Raw genomic sequence first — 17923 nt, 5'->3', positions numbered from 1 at the left:
TTAGTACATTTGCATTATATCAAGCATCACATCAAGCATTTTATTCATTTCATATTATAAATGCATCAAAAACATATGAAAAAATATATCCATACATGTTCCACAATGGTACATCAATAGTGCATAAGCCATCCATACATGGAAAATAATTGTAAGTCATAACACATTGCATCCCATCATATCGATGCATATCATATCATATATCAAAATAATATCGGAGTACAAAATTGGACTGTCTATCCTAAGTATGGCCCGTAGGCTGACTACATGATGTCAAACTACATATGTCTTTGTCATAAGGAGCATGTGCCTCTATCACTGGGTGCTCCCTCTGTCCTCCTCATCCCTGCCATGTCTCAAGGATGATGTCCCTCCTGCCCCAGGTCCTAGCTGTGGTGCTCTCATAGGTCCACTCACCCCCATGCTGCTCACTGACCTCCAAGAACGTGGCCTGCTCTTTATCCTCGATCGTGCCCGATATGACACTGCTCTCTACTCTGGTGGAACTGCACTCTCATATAGTGTCCTCCAATGCCGTATCTCCTCTCTAGTCTCTACCAACATCTATGCCATCTCACGTGCACTGGCATCCCTAATCGACCCAATATACTCAGTGACACTTTGCCCTTCTTGTTGTGCCTAGGCTATTGTTGTATCTTGAGCCACTGTAAGTCTGGCTATCTCCGCTCTGAACTGATCTTGCTCTGTCCTCAAGATAGCATTCTGTCTCTCTAATGTCGCAATGTGATCATGCTGACTCGCTATGGTAGCCCTGCACATCTCCATCTCCTCTATCCTAGCTATCTCTGGCTCTATGGGTATATCCTACAATGATTCCTGATCAGCTGAATCTGGCTCATAATCTTCAACCTCATCATCTGCATCCTCGTCATCCCCCTCATCCTCTCTGTCCTCATCCTCATCCCTATCCTCATCATCTCCCTCCTCTCCAACGAGTGGGAAGTCCTCCTATCTCCTCGGTACCAGAATATTAGGATCTGTCAATGGCACTGGCCATCGTCTTACAAACCATCGCTCATACTCCTCTGTCATCCCAGCATCCACCACATCTGATCTCCAATCCCACTATCTCCATTGTAGTTGTGTGAAGTCAGCATAGGCTATGTGTGGCTGAATTATCCTTCCCCACTGACTCGTCTCTTTGTGAGATCGGGAAAAGTGTGCAGTCCCTCTAGGTACATCCTACCTCTCTCCAAACTATCATCTGACTCTCTCTGGCAGGTACATCTCAATCACTCTCTGGTGATTCATTGGTCACCCAATCATGTATCTCTCCTGTCTGCAATACGATAGCTCATCACTATCATCTGACCATCCAAGGCAATCAAGATATGGCCTCCATGTGAACTCCCTCAATCTGTCTAGCTCATGTTGCTAATACAATATGTATCTGAAAGGACCTTATCTCAGTTCTCCCCCATAGTAGTACACATATGGTTGGTGTGGTAATACCTATCTCTCTGCAATCGGTTGACATATGGCTATGTGCTCAAATGCCCATACCTGTAACAGTGTGACTCCATAGCTCAATGTCTATACCCCCTAATATGCTATATGATGCAACTGAAAATATAGCATAGCAAGCACACATGGTCCCCATGCATACACCATCCCCTCTATCACCATCCACTCTAGCACTCTTCCCCATCCAATAGGGAATCCATGTCCTCATCTATCTCCTGCTAGTAGGCATACTATAACCACGGCTATCACCACATATCACTGATCGTACTCTGATGCCATGGTCTCCCAGCCAATCTCCCTCTCTACAATATCTAGATCATCTGTGTCGCACTCAAATAATATGCACAAAGCATCTCTCCCTATCACCGGGTCATACTCTATCATCTCCCCATGAATCGAAATGCGGAGGATATGCCATACATCCTCTAGTGTCACCGTCGCCTCTCCAGTCGCCAGATGGAAAGAGGAAGTCTCTGAATGCCATCACTCTACCAATGCATTAAGCAGTCCTGTGTTTTCCCTAATCTCAAGCATGAATGCAATATAGTATAATTCAAGTCCTGCTAATGTATCTCTATCCGTGCTCCTGAGTCTATGTCATAACATGAAGTAGTCAGGTCGGTTCTCCCGCGTAATCAGAGGATACTGTCGACTCTGCATCACAATTGGGGCACACTTTGTCAGTTTTAGGGTTTTCTCCTATGTGTTGCATTTCCTTGTTTCATCCACAAATCAGGGTGTTTCTAATCTATTTTGACCTATCCTACCCTTATCCCCCTGTTCGGGATCTTTCGCATGCTGTTTATGATCAAATTGGGGTTCCCAGTGCACAACTGCGCCTGTGTGCTATGTCATGCACCTATGTAGCATCAACTTGCACCTGTGTACCCTACACAAGCGCAGGATGCGCCCACATAGGCATAGAAGTCCTTTTCCCCATTCCCTGTGGGCCCCGCAATGTCCCGCAAGCAAGTCAAATTCATGAAATTGACAATTTGGGTTTTTGAGATACATACTGCTGCTCCCACGTCATCCGGTCATTTGTAGGTGCATACACGTTCCCCGAGGTTATCTCCCATTGGAATGTTCACCATCTCTCTGCAAGCGTCCTTTTCCAGAGCAACAAATCCTCCTCTTTGGCTAGTGCAAATGAGCTCTTTTCACTCTCTTTGTCTCATTTATAGATCTTTGTCAGTGCATAGATGGACATGCACTCTCTCCATCTTATGATGGTTGCAGTCTTTTGCACCTTCAATTACTTATCCTTTGTGTATCCGATCCCCGATTGTCAGTCTGTTTGCTCCTATCATTTTCTATCATTCTTATCAATCAATTGGCCTCTTTTCTAGATGTTTCCGGCCAATTCCTCGAGGGGGCATGCATATGTCATTGTTAGAATTTGGGGCATTTTCAGTATTGTTCTTTGAAACAACACTTAAAATCACATTGTCTCAAAAAGGGGCAAAATGTAGATGTCTAAAACTGGTCAATGCTTGCGGAGTCATACTTTAACATTGGCGCATTGCCTTATTTTAGGGTTTTTGCATCTCATTAACATTTCTCCTATGTTGCGCTCTTGGTTTTTATCATTTGCGAGCATCGAGTCCTTCTTTTACATTCTTCATTTGTCTCGCTTTCAAATTTGGTCTTGTCGATAACGATCTTCAGTCATGATTTTGGTCGATCTTATCCTGTCGCATCAATGTGCATGTTCATTTGTCATCATTTTGGACATCGTCAATCCTAATTAGGGTTTTGTCCTCTTTTCAATCTTGTCATCTGGCGATCGATTTGTCATCAATCATTGTTATTTTCAATCTCGTCATTTTGCGATCGATTTGTCATCGATTGTTGTCATTTTCAATCTTGTCGTTTTGCGATCGATTTGTCATCGATCGTCGTCCTTCTCAATCATGTCAATTTGGATCAATTAGTCATTGTTCCTTGTCAATTGGTGCATTTATCAATCAAATCATTTATCAGCATTGGTCTTTTATCAAATCATAATCATAATCGAATCGGCATCAATTATCTTTTGTCAAGACCTAATTGTCATCCTTGCATTTCTAATTCTTCTTCTAAGGTTTTATGATTTATTCATTTAATCTTGTTTGTCATTTTCCCTCTAGGTTAAATAATTTATTTATTTATCCTAAGTCTTCTTGTCACAATTAAATATTTATTTAATTGGCTAACTAATTCCTCCCTCTTTTTGTGAATTAATTAATGAATGAAAAATTATTAATTAATTTACCTAATTTTCCAATTTACTAATTTCTCCTAATTCCTAATTTTCTAATTTTCATCAATTTTCCAATTTCCTACTTTCATGGGAATGACATAGCAAATTTGTCATAATTTGTCATAATTTGTCATAATTTCTCAATCAATCAATTTTGACATAGCAATTTGTCATAATTTGTCATAATTATCAATCAATCAATTTCGCATAGAAAGTGTCAATTTGTCATAATTTGTCATATTTGTCATTCTTGATTTGAAATTTCCTTTCAAATCTCTTCATGCTAATCTGGTCATCTCTCCAATTTGTCTATAAATTGGATGAATTTCTTCAATCAAAGATCCCAATTGATCACATTTTCGAATCCTCGAATCAATCACGCTTCTAGTATTCTTGCGCTACCGTCTTGTCAATCTTGCTTTCACATTATGCTTATGCACTTGAAGGTGAGATCCACAAAACAAAGCTATTTGAAGGAGAAAGAAGGACAATGGAGAATCATGGAGGAGACATCCGCATTTGAGATGGTTTGCATTTGAATTGAATGTTTCATTTCCATATCTCTATTGAATGTTTGTAGGTTTTGTTATCATTGCAATCTGGTTTTGTGATTGGGCTAGTTTAATGTTTCTATTGCTTTGATGATTTCCACATTTCCTATCTACACCTACCAATGTGGATCAGCTGTGATAGGGGCATGTGCTACAACCATCTATGGTCTAGAGCCAGTCTTCTCTCCATGCTTGTAGTGTCTCTTGGAGTGTGGTATTGTCAAATATGATCGGTGTAGGCCAGATATTGGCCTCACTATGTCCACCTTCTCTCCTCTAACCTCTACTATTGGGGGATCCAGAGCTATGATGTTATCTTGTGAGTAATGGGGGGCATCATCCTCATCCTCATCCTCCTCCTCCTATTTTCTCTCCTTATTCTCCTCCTCATGTCCTCCCTCCTTTTCCTCATCATCCTCCTCGCCATCCTCTCCCTATCCTCCCTCTCCCTCATCATCATCATCATCATCATCATCATCACCATCATCCCTTATCTCCTCCCACTCTCTCACATCCTGATGGTCCTATCTATCAATACCACTCATATCCTCATATTCTTCATGGTCCTCACTAGAGGAATCCATTGATCTCATCCATGGACCATGATTACCCCTTGGATAGTCTAATAGAAACATGGCTCTAGGATAAGTCTTGTCCCACCATGTGATGTAACTATGCTAGACACCCACATCATCATTAAATGAGACCTTAACATCTCGCTCCTCATCATTTGAGTCTGTTAACTCTACATCTTCAGTAGTAGGCCTAGGGATTCCTCCTAGTCTCATGGTAGCTCAAGAGTGTCATATGTAGATTGAGATGGCTAAAGGAATGTGTTGGTCTCAAAAAAGACACCCAATTTCACCTGCAAACTATTTATGAAATAGCCAATCTCAATCAATGAAATGCTTCAAGGCTTGGACAACATTACATAGGATCCTAATTATCCTCCTACACTTCAGGTTCTGCAAGACCTAGGGGAGGCACCCTTTGATGCACAAAGTACAACTAGTTACAAACATATGGCATCAATAAAAGCATAGAAATCTCATAGGGGTTAATAACAAGGAGGTTACTGCAGATGGGCTAGATCTACATTAACATCTCAACAAGATTGGAGCATGAGATAGATGGAACATTTAAAACTACAAACATAAAAGCAAATGGACACTAGATATTTTAAAATCTCTAAGAATCCCTAGAATTTGCAAGACCAGTGCCTTATCCAAGGGCATGGAGTCATACATCAAACTGTAAATGGAAACTTCTATTCCAAATCCAATTTTTTGAAAAAGATTATCCCTGTATTAATGCCTGACATTAATACATTCTAAAATCAAACAGAGGGTCATACGTTTCTAGACATTATCCTGAATTCAAAATGATTGCTCATAGAATTTAAACCCTTCCTTGAAGAGTACCTAAAAACACCCATTACACTCCCACTTTGAGAGGACAAACCCAAACTCCCTTGAAGACTGGATTCATTGAAAATAAGAGAGGACCTAGAGACAATCCAATAAACTATATATATGCCTTATATATATGTGACCTGCAACAGAAAACATTTATAGCAAGAAGATACTCTATTGCTTGAAAAGGAACATTCGCTGTACAAATTTCACAAAAAATCTTAGAAAATGGAAACCGAGATTCAAGAGTCTTTCTCACAAAAAATATGGAACACTTACAAAATGAGAAGACTCTTGAATAAGAAGTCAGGGAGGACAAAATCAGATTTCATTCTCTGACAACGGCAACCACCCTATCTTTCAGCATTAACTATTTCACACAACTTGGCCTGCTGAACATCCAATCTTTCTGACTAAAAAATAACTTTTGAGATCCCAAGGTCATTGCCCCAAAAATACTTGCCATGGGTTACACTTGACTGCAGAATTAGATTCCTCAGATCTAGAGCTTTCCAATGATATATAACACATATATCGGGCAAAAAATAATGCCTTAGGCGCATTAATCCCTCTGTAGGTCGATCATTTAATTTTCTACTTGTTCACCATAGTCAAAAACTATATTTAAATCTTTGAATTTCGCCGCGCAGATCTCTATCATGCATCTCTACCACGTGGCACCATCTGGTTCATTCTGGGGCCCTTATCTTGCCACCTCAGCACCACCTAGGTTCACCACTGGAATGAAGCTCTTTGTTTCTTCCTCGGCTTGCTTGTTCTTTTTATTTCCTTAGGATTTCTCTCCTTCTCTATCGGGCCCCACCACTTGGTCACCAAGTTGTGACGAATAAACATCACATGTCTTCTGATCACAGTATAGCGACCACTGTCTGATCAACTTGGCCGATCGTTGGATCTTAGTGATCTACTCAATTTTTAATCTCTTCTCACCATCCTGTCCCAAAATTTTGGATGCCTTGAGATGCGCACACATGTGGGGTCCACTGGGCCATGAGCCACCTCTTGCCAAAATCCTATAAGCTTTGACACTTAATATGCATGGGGCTTTGCATTTAAATACAAAATATTTCCTTCCCACAACCAATGTGGGATAAATGTTTATGCCCGGTGACATTTACTTGGAGGTTTCTCTGGCCTTTAAAAACCCTCTTCACTACACGTAAGGGAGAATGCCAGCAAGGGCCGCAAAGATTTGGTTTTACACCTGACAATCGCATTTTCTTGGAAGTTTTTTTTTAAAATGCCTTTACCTTTCTTAGGCATGCGAGGAGAATGATGGCTTCATTTTACCCTTCTTTGAAATGGGATTCAAGAGTTAACTCAAATTTTTATGAGTTCCAACAAAATGCCCTTCTCTAGCCCAAACTTCTGCCTAACTCAGTCGAAGTAGAATGTGACTATGATATAACTAAGGTGACCCTCTAGGAAGTGGTTCCTCTACATAAGACAAAGTTGTATGGGCTGATTTGGCCAAGTGGTCATCTACCGGTATGACCTCCAAGTAATATAATCTGACCTCAATCCAGCTATAAATACTCTCCAATACAACAAATAACCCCTCTTCCATGGTCTAGTAAGTGGGTACGCATAAGACCTAGGCACATCGATATCCACATCCATTAGTAGTCGTGATGGCCTAGTACATTTGATATGCTCAAACATTTAGATCTATAAAAGGGTGCATGTGATCAAACTCCTCCCCTCGCCATAAACATACTCTTCCAAATCATGGTAGAGATGGGCTACAATGCTCTGTCCCCATTTGAATACTATTTCTCACTCCTCCATCACCTGGATAGCATATGTGAGGTCCCCATGCATGTGATTGCCTTGTCCATCAGGGCATATGGCTAGCCCAACTATAGATATGATTTGTCTCCTCATGAGAGAAACTGTGTTGGTAGGATGAAGTAACCAATGAATCAGTATCTAACCCCTCATCTCTCTGTGCCTCCTCAATGAGGACGATGTGTGATCAGTCTTATATCTAACTATTTGTCCCCTAATAGGGAGTCTAAGTATGTGGTACACATCCTCTAGAGTGATCATCATCTCTCCTATAGGAAGCATAAAGGTGGAGATATCAAGATCCCATCTCTCCATGAGTTTCATAAGCATCGCTGGATTGAACTTAATGGATGGAATATTACATATATACCACAAGCTTGCGACCTAAAGTAGCTCTCTATCTTCCTATGAAAATCATGGAATGTGGTCCCACAGATTTTGATATGTAAGTCTGGTAGTTTTCTCTCACATATATGGCAATATCTACAAAAGAAAACAATCAAGATTTAGTACTCTATCCGTAAAAAAAATCATTCAATTGAACATTTAAAACTTGATCATATGACCACCCTTGGTCTCCCTGCCTAAGGACCAAGGTTCCATGGAAGGACCAGGGCACTTTGGGAGGACTAGGGCACCCTAATGGGACCATGGTGCCCCACTAGTACCATGGTTCCCTAGTGGGACCATGGTGCCCTACTGTGGGTACATGTGCAATCAAGGTATCTACCTACTCAAAAAGTCAAACTCAGTCAACCAAAGGTATGCAAGTAGTTGAGCGGACTCACCTCATCAAGTGGGTGATCTATGATCATAGACTGTCATAGAATCTCCATCGATATGGGCATCTCAGGTCATCATCGAGGCATTTTCAGTGTTATGTGGGCTCTTCTCCTGCACTATGAGACAAAAGGTGTGAAAATGATAAATGTAAGTGTCATTTTCACTATTTAAGAATTATATACTATTCAAAACCCTAATTCTGCTTTTTTCTACTCAATCATTTGTATCTTGAACTAGGGAACTTTGATTTTTGCACCATTGGTTGCATTGGAATCATGTCTCAGTTTACTTTCTTACTAAATGTTCCATGATGTGCTTCTATCTTGTATCAAGCTTCATTGAGAGCATTTGTCATCACCTCTTTTTCATAATTCGATGTGGTAAACATGATTCTCTATTTGAACTCACTAATTAGCAAGCCAAAATAGGGGGCATATAGCTACCCTCAAATTTCAATACTTCCTTAGTAAGCATTTAAGTGATTTTCTAATTTTGTCTAACAATTTGGTTTTGTAGGATGTGGTTCCTAATTGTGTACCTTAGATACCACAAGGGGCTTCATTTGACACCTTATGGATATATCCTTTTTCATGAAATATTTACTTTTCTCTACTTTAGCTTGCATATGCACATAGTGTCATATGACTGCTAAAGTGGGGGCTAAATGTAGCATCATAAATTGTACAAATTGATGGTATGATGAAAGAATAAGTATCCGATCAACTACTAAGAGGGGGGGGTGAATCAGTAGATAGAAAAACTGATACAAACTTCACCAATCTCAAAAATCAATCTCTCAAAGTAAACTTAGAATAATAACTTTGTCAAGATAAAAACTCATAAGATAAACCAGTTGATTGTTACAACAAATTAACAGTAAACAAATTCTTCATATATCAATGCTTCTGGTTATCATGACTTATCAAAAATAGTTAAGTAGTTAAGTAAATCAACCATGAAAACATAACCACAAAAACATTCACCACTTGACACAAATATTTTTGTTGTGGAAACCAAAGTAGGTAAAAACCACGATGAGATGAGACTCACAAGATAACTATCTAAACTCTTCTGAAGTTCACCCTATTAGGAGCCTAGCCTATTAAAGCTTTACAAAAAGTCCTGTTAAGAACTGATCCTATTAGGAATCACCCGGTTAAGGGATTGACTACAAATGCCTTGTTAGAAACAATAACCTATAAGGAGTAACCTTGGTAGAGGATTTGAAAATCCAATCTAATGGACCACCTTGTTAGAGGATTTGAATAGCACCAAGCTTGTTAGAGCTTACCCGGTTAGGGGATATAAATTCTATTGTAACTATTAGAAAACAATAGGAGTTTGCTGATCTATCTGAATAGCACTACACTTTCTTGATCAGATCCATTTCATGCTCCTATCTGCCTTTACTCAAACTACAGATAAATCATCCAATTTGGCAACCACACACTCAATTGAACTGTGTCTATCTCTTTGGCAACTCTATAAAACTAAACAACTTCATCAACCTTATAAATAAATCAATCAAGTTGATAACACAACAAAAACTGAACTCTCATCGATATTACAAACAAATCAGTTCAAGTATGACCGTTGGATTACATAGCAATCTCTGCACATCAATCAAGAAAAACTTGATCGCTCCTTAATCACCACTCATTGAACTTAGTAAATCATCATGTGCTTTGCATTAGATGCAATACATTTTATCATTCCCTAGACAAAAACCATTACAACAACTCACCAAAATCTCTTGGAATTGTCTTCATACAATAATCATGCGTGTCATCATCATTATTGCTCATCATCAGATCATAAACCAATATAACCAATTCACCAAACTTAATCAGTTACGGTTTATCAAAAACAACAAGTAGGGTTTACCAGTTACATCAATAGATAAGGTTTACACCGGTTACCGGTTCACTCCATAAATTCTTCCTAACGGTTACAGTAAATATTACAACAATATCAATAATATCATTACCAGTTTAATTGACATCAATGACAACATAACATATCATTAATGTAATCTTCATGCAAATGCCAATAATACCCCCCTTTGGCATTGATGGAAATACAAATATCAACACCATTGATTTCTATGTGATTGTGAATAGGAATCCTGGTTTACATTACAAATTATTCACCATGCTCTCTATGTCTTCAGCTTGTCACTGGTTCTCCTTCCCATAATCACATAATTCTTCTCCCTCTTTGATAACAATTCCAAATTGAAAGTAAAACATGTAATGTCAAATTTCACTATGCATCATCAACATTCTGCAACTTGATGCTCCCCCTATGGAATACATCCACTTCTACACCAATCCTTCTGTAAAATTCTGCAAGTAGCTCCGGGACTAATGTAATCTACATCATACTTAACTAACTTCATGAAGAGGGACAACCCCTAATTGACTTCTAAGATACTCAAAAATAGTCTTAGGAAGAGGTTTAGTAAAAATATTTATAAGTTGTTCCTTGGTAGAAACATGCTCCAAGATCACATCTTTACTCTGAACTTTTTTCCTCAAGAAATGATACTTCAATTCAATATGCTTGGTTCGTGCATGCAAAATAGGGTTCTTGGAAATATTTATGGCACTTATATTATTACATAAAATCTTTATAGGTTCTGAAATCTTCATCTTAAAACCATCCAAAATGTGCCTCATCCATATAGCCTGTGTGCAATTTATGTAAGCTGCAACATACTCAGCTTCAACAGTAGATTGTGAAGTACAACTTTGCTTCTTACTACTCCATGAAAGAAGTCTTTCTCCAAGAAAAAATGCTCCACCGGTTGTGCTTTTTTGGTCATCAACATTTCCTACCCAATCTGCATCTGTGTACACCTTCAAGTCAAAATTTCCTCCATATGGATACCATAACCCATAATCAACAGTACCTTTCAAGTATCATAAAAATTCTTTTGGTTGCTATCAGATGTGTTTCCTTAGGATTCTTCTAGAATCTAGCAACTATGCCAACTGCATGAGCTATGTTTGGTCTACTATGAATAACATAGTGCAATTTTCCAATCATTGACATGTATTCCTTCTCATCAATAGATTTGGACTCATCTTCCTTAGAAAACTTACAACCTATAACCATAGGTGTTCCAACTGGTTTACAGTCACTCATGCCAAATGTTTTCAAGACCTCTTTCACATACTTAGACTGTGTGATGGAAATACCATTCTTCATTTGCTATATTTGCAAGCCTATGAAAATTTTTATTTCCCCCACTAAAGACATTTCAAACTCATTTTTCATTTCATCTGCAAAACTATTGCTCATGTTATCATTACCTCAAAATATGATATCATCAACAAATACTTTGTTGACTAGCATTTTATCTCCTTCAGATTTGAGATATATGTTACTATCATCACTGGTTCTCAGAAAGCCTATCTTCATCAGATGTGTATGAAGCCTTTAATACCATGCTCTAGGTGCCTGCTTTAATCCGTATAAAGCTTTATGCAATCTGCATACCATGTCTTTCTTATCAGTCAGAGCATAACCATTTGGTTGCTCAATGTATACTTCTTCTAGTATCCCATTCAAAAATGTAGACTTAACATCCATCTGGTATACCTTGAATTTTTTGTGTGTTGCAAATACAAGTAAATTTTTTACACCTTCCAGTCTTGCCATTGGTGCAAAATTCTCATCATAGTCTTCTCCTTCCTCTTTTGCATAACCTTTGCAAACCAATCTAGCTTTGTTGCAAACTACAACACCATCTTCATTCAACATGTTCCTGAAAACCCACTTAGTACCTATCACATTTTTATTTACCGGTCAAGGTACTAGGGTCCATGTGTTGTTCTTCTCAATTTGATCTAATTCCTCCTCCATAGCTTTAACCCAATGATCATCACCAAATGCTTCCTTAGCATTTTTGGTTCAATAATGGAGATCATGCAAGAATTCTCTCTTATTCTTCTTCTGGTTAGTACTCCAGCAACCTTATCCCCAATAATCTATTCAGGATTGTGATTCAGTCTCACATATCTTGGAATAACATGATCATTATCTTCAGCTTCAACTTCTTCATTATCATCATCTTCTTCTGAATTTATCTATTCCAGTTGAACTGGTACATCAATATTTTCTTTTTCAGTTTCAGATTTCATAGTTTCTGGTTCCAAAAACAAAATGAAAGGATCTTCATCCTTTTTCTCTGAATTGGTTTCCCCTAAGACTTCAAGATTTTCATCCACTCGAACATCAGCACTCTCAACAATTCTCTGTGTCTGGTTGTTAAAACACTTGTAGGCCTTACTCTTGGTGGAATAGCCAAGAAATATACCTTCATCACTTTTAGCCTCAAATTTGCTAATATAATCACCTCTCTTCATAAAACATTTGCTTCCAAATATTATGAAATAACTAACATCAGGTGATCTACCATACCAATATTCATAAGGAGTCTTGTCCTTACCTCTCTTTACCAGAATCCAGTTCATAGTGTAGATAGTTGTGCTGACAGCTTCTCTCCAGAAAATTTTCACTACACCTCCTTGTATCAACATCATCCTAGAAGCTTCAACAACTGACTGGTTGGTTCTCTCTATGATACCATTCTATTGTGGTGTCCTTGGTGCTGAAAGCTATTGTTTGATACCATTTTCTTCACAATACCTAGTGAATTCTTCAAAAGTAAATTCACCATCTTGATTTGTCCTCAGACGCTTTATCTTCTTACCGCTCTCTTTCTCAGCTAAGGCCTTGAATGCCTTGAACTTACAAAATGCTCCAATCTTATCCTTCAAGAATGTGACCCACATCATCCTTGAGTAATCATCAATTAAGATCATAAAATATCTGTCACCTTCAATAATTTTTTTTCTTATTGGTCCACAAAGATTTGTATGAACCAAATCTAACAAATGTTCTGCTGAAAAAGATTTTCTCTTGAAAGTTGAGGATGTCATCTTTCCCAAATGACATTCTTTGCACATAGCATTAACTAGTTTGTCTAACTGAGGCAAACCTCTCACTATCTTGGACTTACTCACTTTAACAATGTTATCAAAGTTTATATGACAAAATCTCCTATGCCAAAGCCAACTATCATCTATCTTTTCAATTAAACAGTTGCTGACTTTAGGATTAAAGTGAAACAAGTTACCTCTAGTTTGCTTCCCGGTTGCAATCAGTTCACCTTTATTGTCATAGATTTTGCACATACCATTTTTAAATTCCAATGGGTATCCTCTATCATTGAGTTGTGCCACACTCAAAAGATTATGATTTAGACCTTCAACCCAGTAGACATCATCTACACTACTCTTTCCATTAAGAGAAATAGTTCCCTTACCTTTAACCATGTAGGGTGAGTCATTACCAAATCTTACAACTCCGCCATCAAATTCCTTCAGAAAAAGAAATTTTCTCTGATCACTAGTAATGTGATGTGAACAACCACTATCAATGATCCAATCATCAAAGTTATCCATCCTGGATACTAATGCCTTCTGGTCTAACATCTCTTCTCTAATGGCTACAAACACGATGTCTTCATTAGCATCACCATCAGATTCCTCATCAGTGATACCACCATCAATATCAATAAGACAATCTCTTTTGCCTTTACCCTTGTACTTAAATTTCTCTCATTTGTGCTCATTATCACCATTAGGACAGTTAGTAGCAATATGTCCAATATTGTTGCATGCAAAACATTTCAAAGGTAATTTGCCTCTATATTTACCTGTACCTCTAGGAAACTTCTTGGCCAACAATACTTCAAGCTCAACTAAACTATCTTCATCATCAACTTCTCTGCTGGATCTGGATTCATAACTGTGACTGTCATCTCTACTTTTCTTCATAGATGGGTTAGAAACAAAAGCTCTAAATACAAATTTAGATTTATGTACACTACCATCATAACCATTAATTCAAAAGCAGTAAGCTTGCTAATGATGGAGTCAAAAGTTAACTTACTTTTGTCAATGGACTTCAACTCCTAAATAGCTACAACTCAGATAGCATAGACTGATAACAGGGTTCTCAGTACCTTACTGATCACTATGGAATCTTCCACTTTACCTCCCGCACTCTTAATTTCACTGACTATCTCTTTTATCCTTTGACCATACAGCTAGATATTCTCACCTTCATCCATCCACATGTCATCAAATTTTCCTCTTAGAATCTCTTCTTTAGCATTCTTAACATGTTCATCACTACTATAAATCTCTTCAAGTCTTTTCCATACCTCATATGCAGTTCCAAGACCATGAACATCCACGTAATTGCATCAGACAAAGAACTAATAATAGCCTCCAATGCTTGATGATTTTCTTGTTTCTCTTTCTTCTGATCATCAGTCAACATCCCAATAGGTGCAACATACTTAGTATCGACATGTTCCCAATACTGACTACCTAGACTCTTGATATAAATTTTCATTTTGTCACTCCATATCCTGTAGTTCTCTCTATTAAACTTTGAACCTTCCTTCTTCATCATGATTGGCAAATCTTTACCTCAAGATGTTAGGCTTAGACCTTAGAGGACCTAATATGCTTTGATACCAATTGATGGTATGATGAAAGAATAAGTATCTGGTCAACTACTGAGAGGGGGGCTGAATCAGTAGATAGAAAAACTGATACAAACTTCACCAATCTCAAAAGTCAATCGCTCAAAGTAAACATAGAATAATAACTCTGTCAAGATAAAAACTAATAAGATAAACCAGTTGATTGTTACAACAAATTAACAGTAAACAACTTCTTCATATATCAATGCTTCTAATTATCATGACTTATCAAAAATAGTTAGGTAAATCAACCATGAAAACATAACCACAAAAATATTCACCACTTGACACAAATATTTTTGACGTGGAAACCAAAGTAGGTAAAAACCACAGTGAGATGAGACTCACAAGATAATTATTTGAACTCTTCTGAATTTTGCCCTGTTAGGAGCCTAGCCTATTAAAACTTTACAAAACATCCTATTAAGAACTGATCCTATTAGGAATCACCCAGTTAAGGGATTGACTACAAATGCCTTGTTAGAAGCAATACCCTATAAGGAGTTACCTTGGTAGAGGATTTGAAAATCCAATCTAATGGACCACCTTGTTAGAGGATTTGAATAGCACCAAGCTTGTTAGAGCTTACCCGGTTAGGGGATTTCAATTTTGCTATAATTGTTAGAAAACAGTAGGATTTTGTTGATCTATCTGAATAGCACTACACTTGCTTGATCAGATCCATTTCATGCTCCTATTTGCCTTTACTCAAACTACAGATACATCATCTAGTTTAGAAACCACACACTCAATTGAACAATTTCTATCTCTTTGCCAACCCTATAAAACTAAACAACTTCATCAACCTTAGAAACAAATCAATCAGGTCGATAACTCAACAAAAACCTAACTCTTATCAAGATTACAAACAAATTGGTTCAAGTATGATCATTGGATTGCATAGAAATCTTTGCACATCAATCAAGAAAACCTTGATCACTCCTTGATCACCACTCATTGAACTTAGTAACTCATCATGTGCTTTGAATTAGATGCAATACATTTTCTCATTCCCTAGACAAAAACCGTTACAACAACTCACCAAAATCTCTTGGAATTGTCTTCATACAATAATCATGTGTGTCATCATCATTACCGTTCATCATTAGATCATAAACCAATATAACCAATTCACCAAACTTAATCGGTTAGGGTTTATCAAAAACAAAAGGTAGGGTTTACCACTTACATCAATAGATAAGGTTTACACTGGTTACCAGTTCACTCCACAAATTATTCGTACTGGTTACAATAACAATATTACAACAATATCATTATCAGTTTAATTGACATCAATGACAACATAACATATCATTAATGCAATCTTCATGCAAATGCCAACATACCCTTGATTGGGTGGTACAATTCCACACTTAAGTTAGCACCTCCCTTAGTATGTTGCATCTTGTATTTTAATTTCCCTTTAAGCATTTAATTAATTAATTTACCTGTTTTATCAATCCACACATCATAACATTGGGCACTTAGTCTTAAGTGCACCCCTTTTTATTTTTATCATTTTAATCAATTAATTCATTAAAGCCCTAATTATGTCCTATTTCAAACTTCAAGGCCTGATTTCGCATATCTAAACATCTTCAATTGTTGCATCGAGTTGGGGGTTATCTTATAATAATGATACCTTGCATCCCTAAAAAATTGAAAAAAAGTTGGTCGAATCGATGTGATTCACATCGGTCCCTACTTTTTCTGCCCAAATTTTGAGATCATGTTTTGGTGGTATTATAATTTTTAAATTTGACTTGGTGTGAAATTATATCATTTCTAGGTCAGCCTATGATCAAAAACAAAGTAAGGGTTTCATACATATAGCCTTTCCTTTCCTCATTTGAAGGATCCAACAACTCTAGCAATTGAAGGAGACTCTATGAAGTGAAAGTATAGGTTATGTGAAGTATTCAATCAACAAATCAAGCGTCTAGCAAGTCTATATCAACCATTTTCATCATCAATTGTAGCTTTGAAGATATTGAATAATAATAGGAGATCACCAGCTGTTGATTGGCTTGTACCTCTCTCTTAGGGTTTGGTATGGTTTAATGTTATTTTCATATCTTTACATTAGATTCACAACACTCATTTTTAGATCTACATTATTGCATTTTTTATTTGAAGTATTTTCATTTACATCATAATCATTTAAGGTTTTATGCTCATATCATATAATAGAACTCTTATTCTTGCATTTCACCATATTTAGGATCTTATACACATAGAAGGTTCTTGCACACACATTTTCAATATATTATTGGCTATTTGTGGAGGTGAAAATCACCAAAACAAAGTGTTTTGACTTAGATAAAAACCCTATATAGCCACCCAAACACAATTTTACAAGTTGCAGGTGTAGGTACAAAAATCCAACAAACACATGATCTTCGGGAAAGATAAAACACACAAGTGTAGATTCAAATCCAAAATAAGCTCTCAGCCTTCTGGGACCAAGGCTCCCAGTGCCCTGGTCTAGAAACATGGTGCCTAACACCCTAGTCCTCTAGCTGTTCAAGGTTCCTATGGTAGTTCTACAATGCAAGGTCTCAAAGTTCAGTTTTGAGAAGTCCAGATCAATGCAGTATTAAGGACCAAGGTGCCCAGTGCCCTAGTCCTACTTAGTCAGGCCCAAATTTTGGTGACAAGTGCACATCTGAATTCAATTTCCTATTTCATACTTTGTATCTCAGTCTTAGATTTGTTATTTTTTGCATTTAGTTTATATCTATACTTTTAGTCATCTCCCTAGCTTAGTTTATCATATCACTACATTTTGCACATCTCTTCATAGTAGTAAAGGAATAGAAACCCTAAAGATATTCATTGACTCTCTCTTGCAAGAAGTATTCAAAGTGAATCATCTCCTTAGGCTCTTTTGTATTCCAATGTGTACATGAGAGTGGGATTAGGTCTTTGTTTACCCAATTTCATTTTCATTCTACACACATATCAACAACACTAGGGGCACTCTTAGCACAATAGTATTATGAGGGAAAAGAGAGGGCTATTTACTACATCAATCACACACTAGTGGGACACAAGCTAAATTACACTCATATTGAGTGTG

Source organism: Cryptomeria japonica, chromosome 4, assembly GCF_030272615.1.
Source record: "Cryptomeria japonica chromosome 4, Sugi_1.0, whole genome shotgun sequence".
Classification (NCBI taxonomy): Eukaryota; Viridiplantae; Streptophyta; class Pinopsida; order Cupressales; family Cupressaceae; genus Cryptomeria; species Cryptomeria japonica.
The sequence above is the reverse complement of the archived record's forward strand: the minus strand, read 5'-3'. Positions refer to the sequence as shown.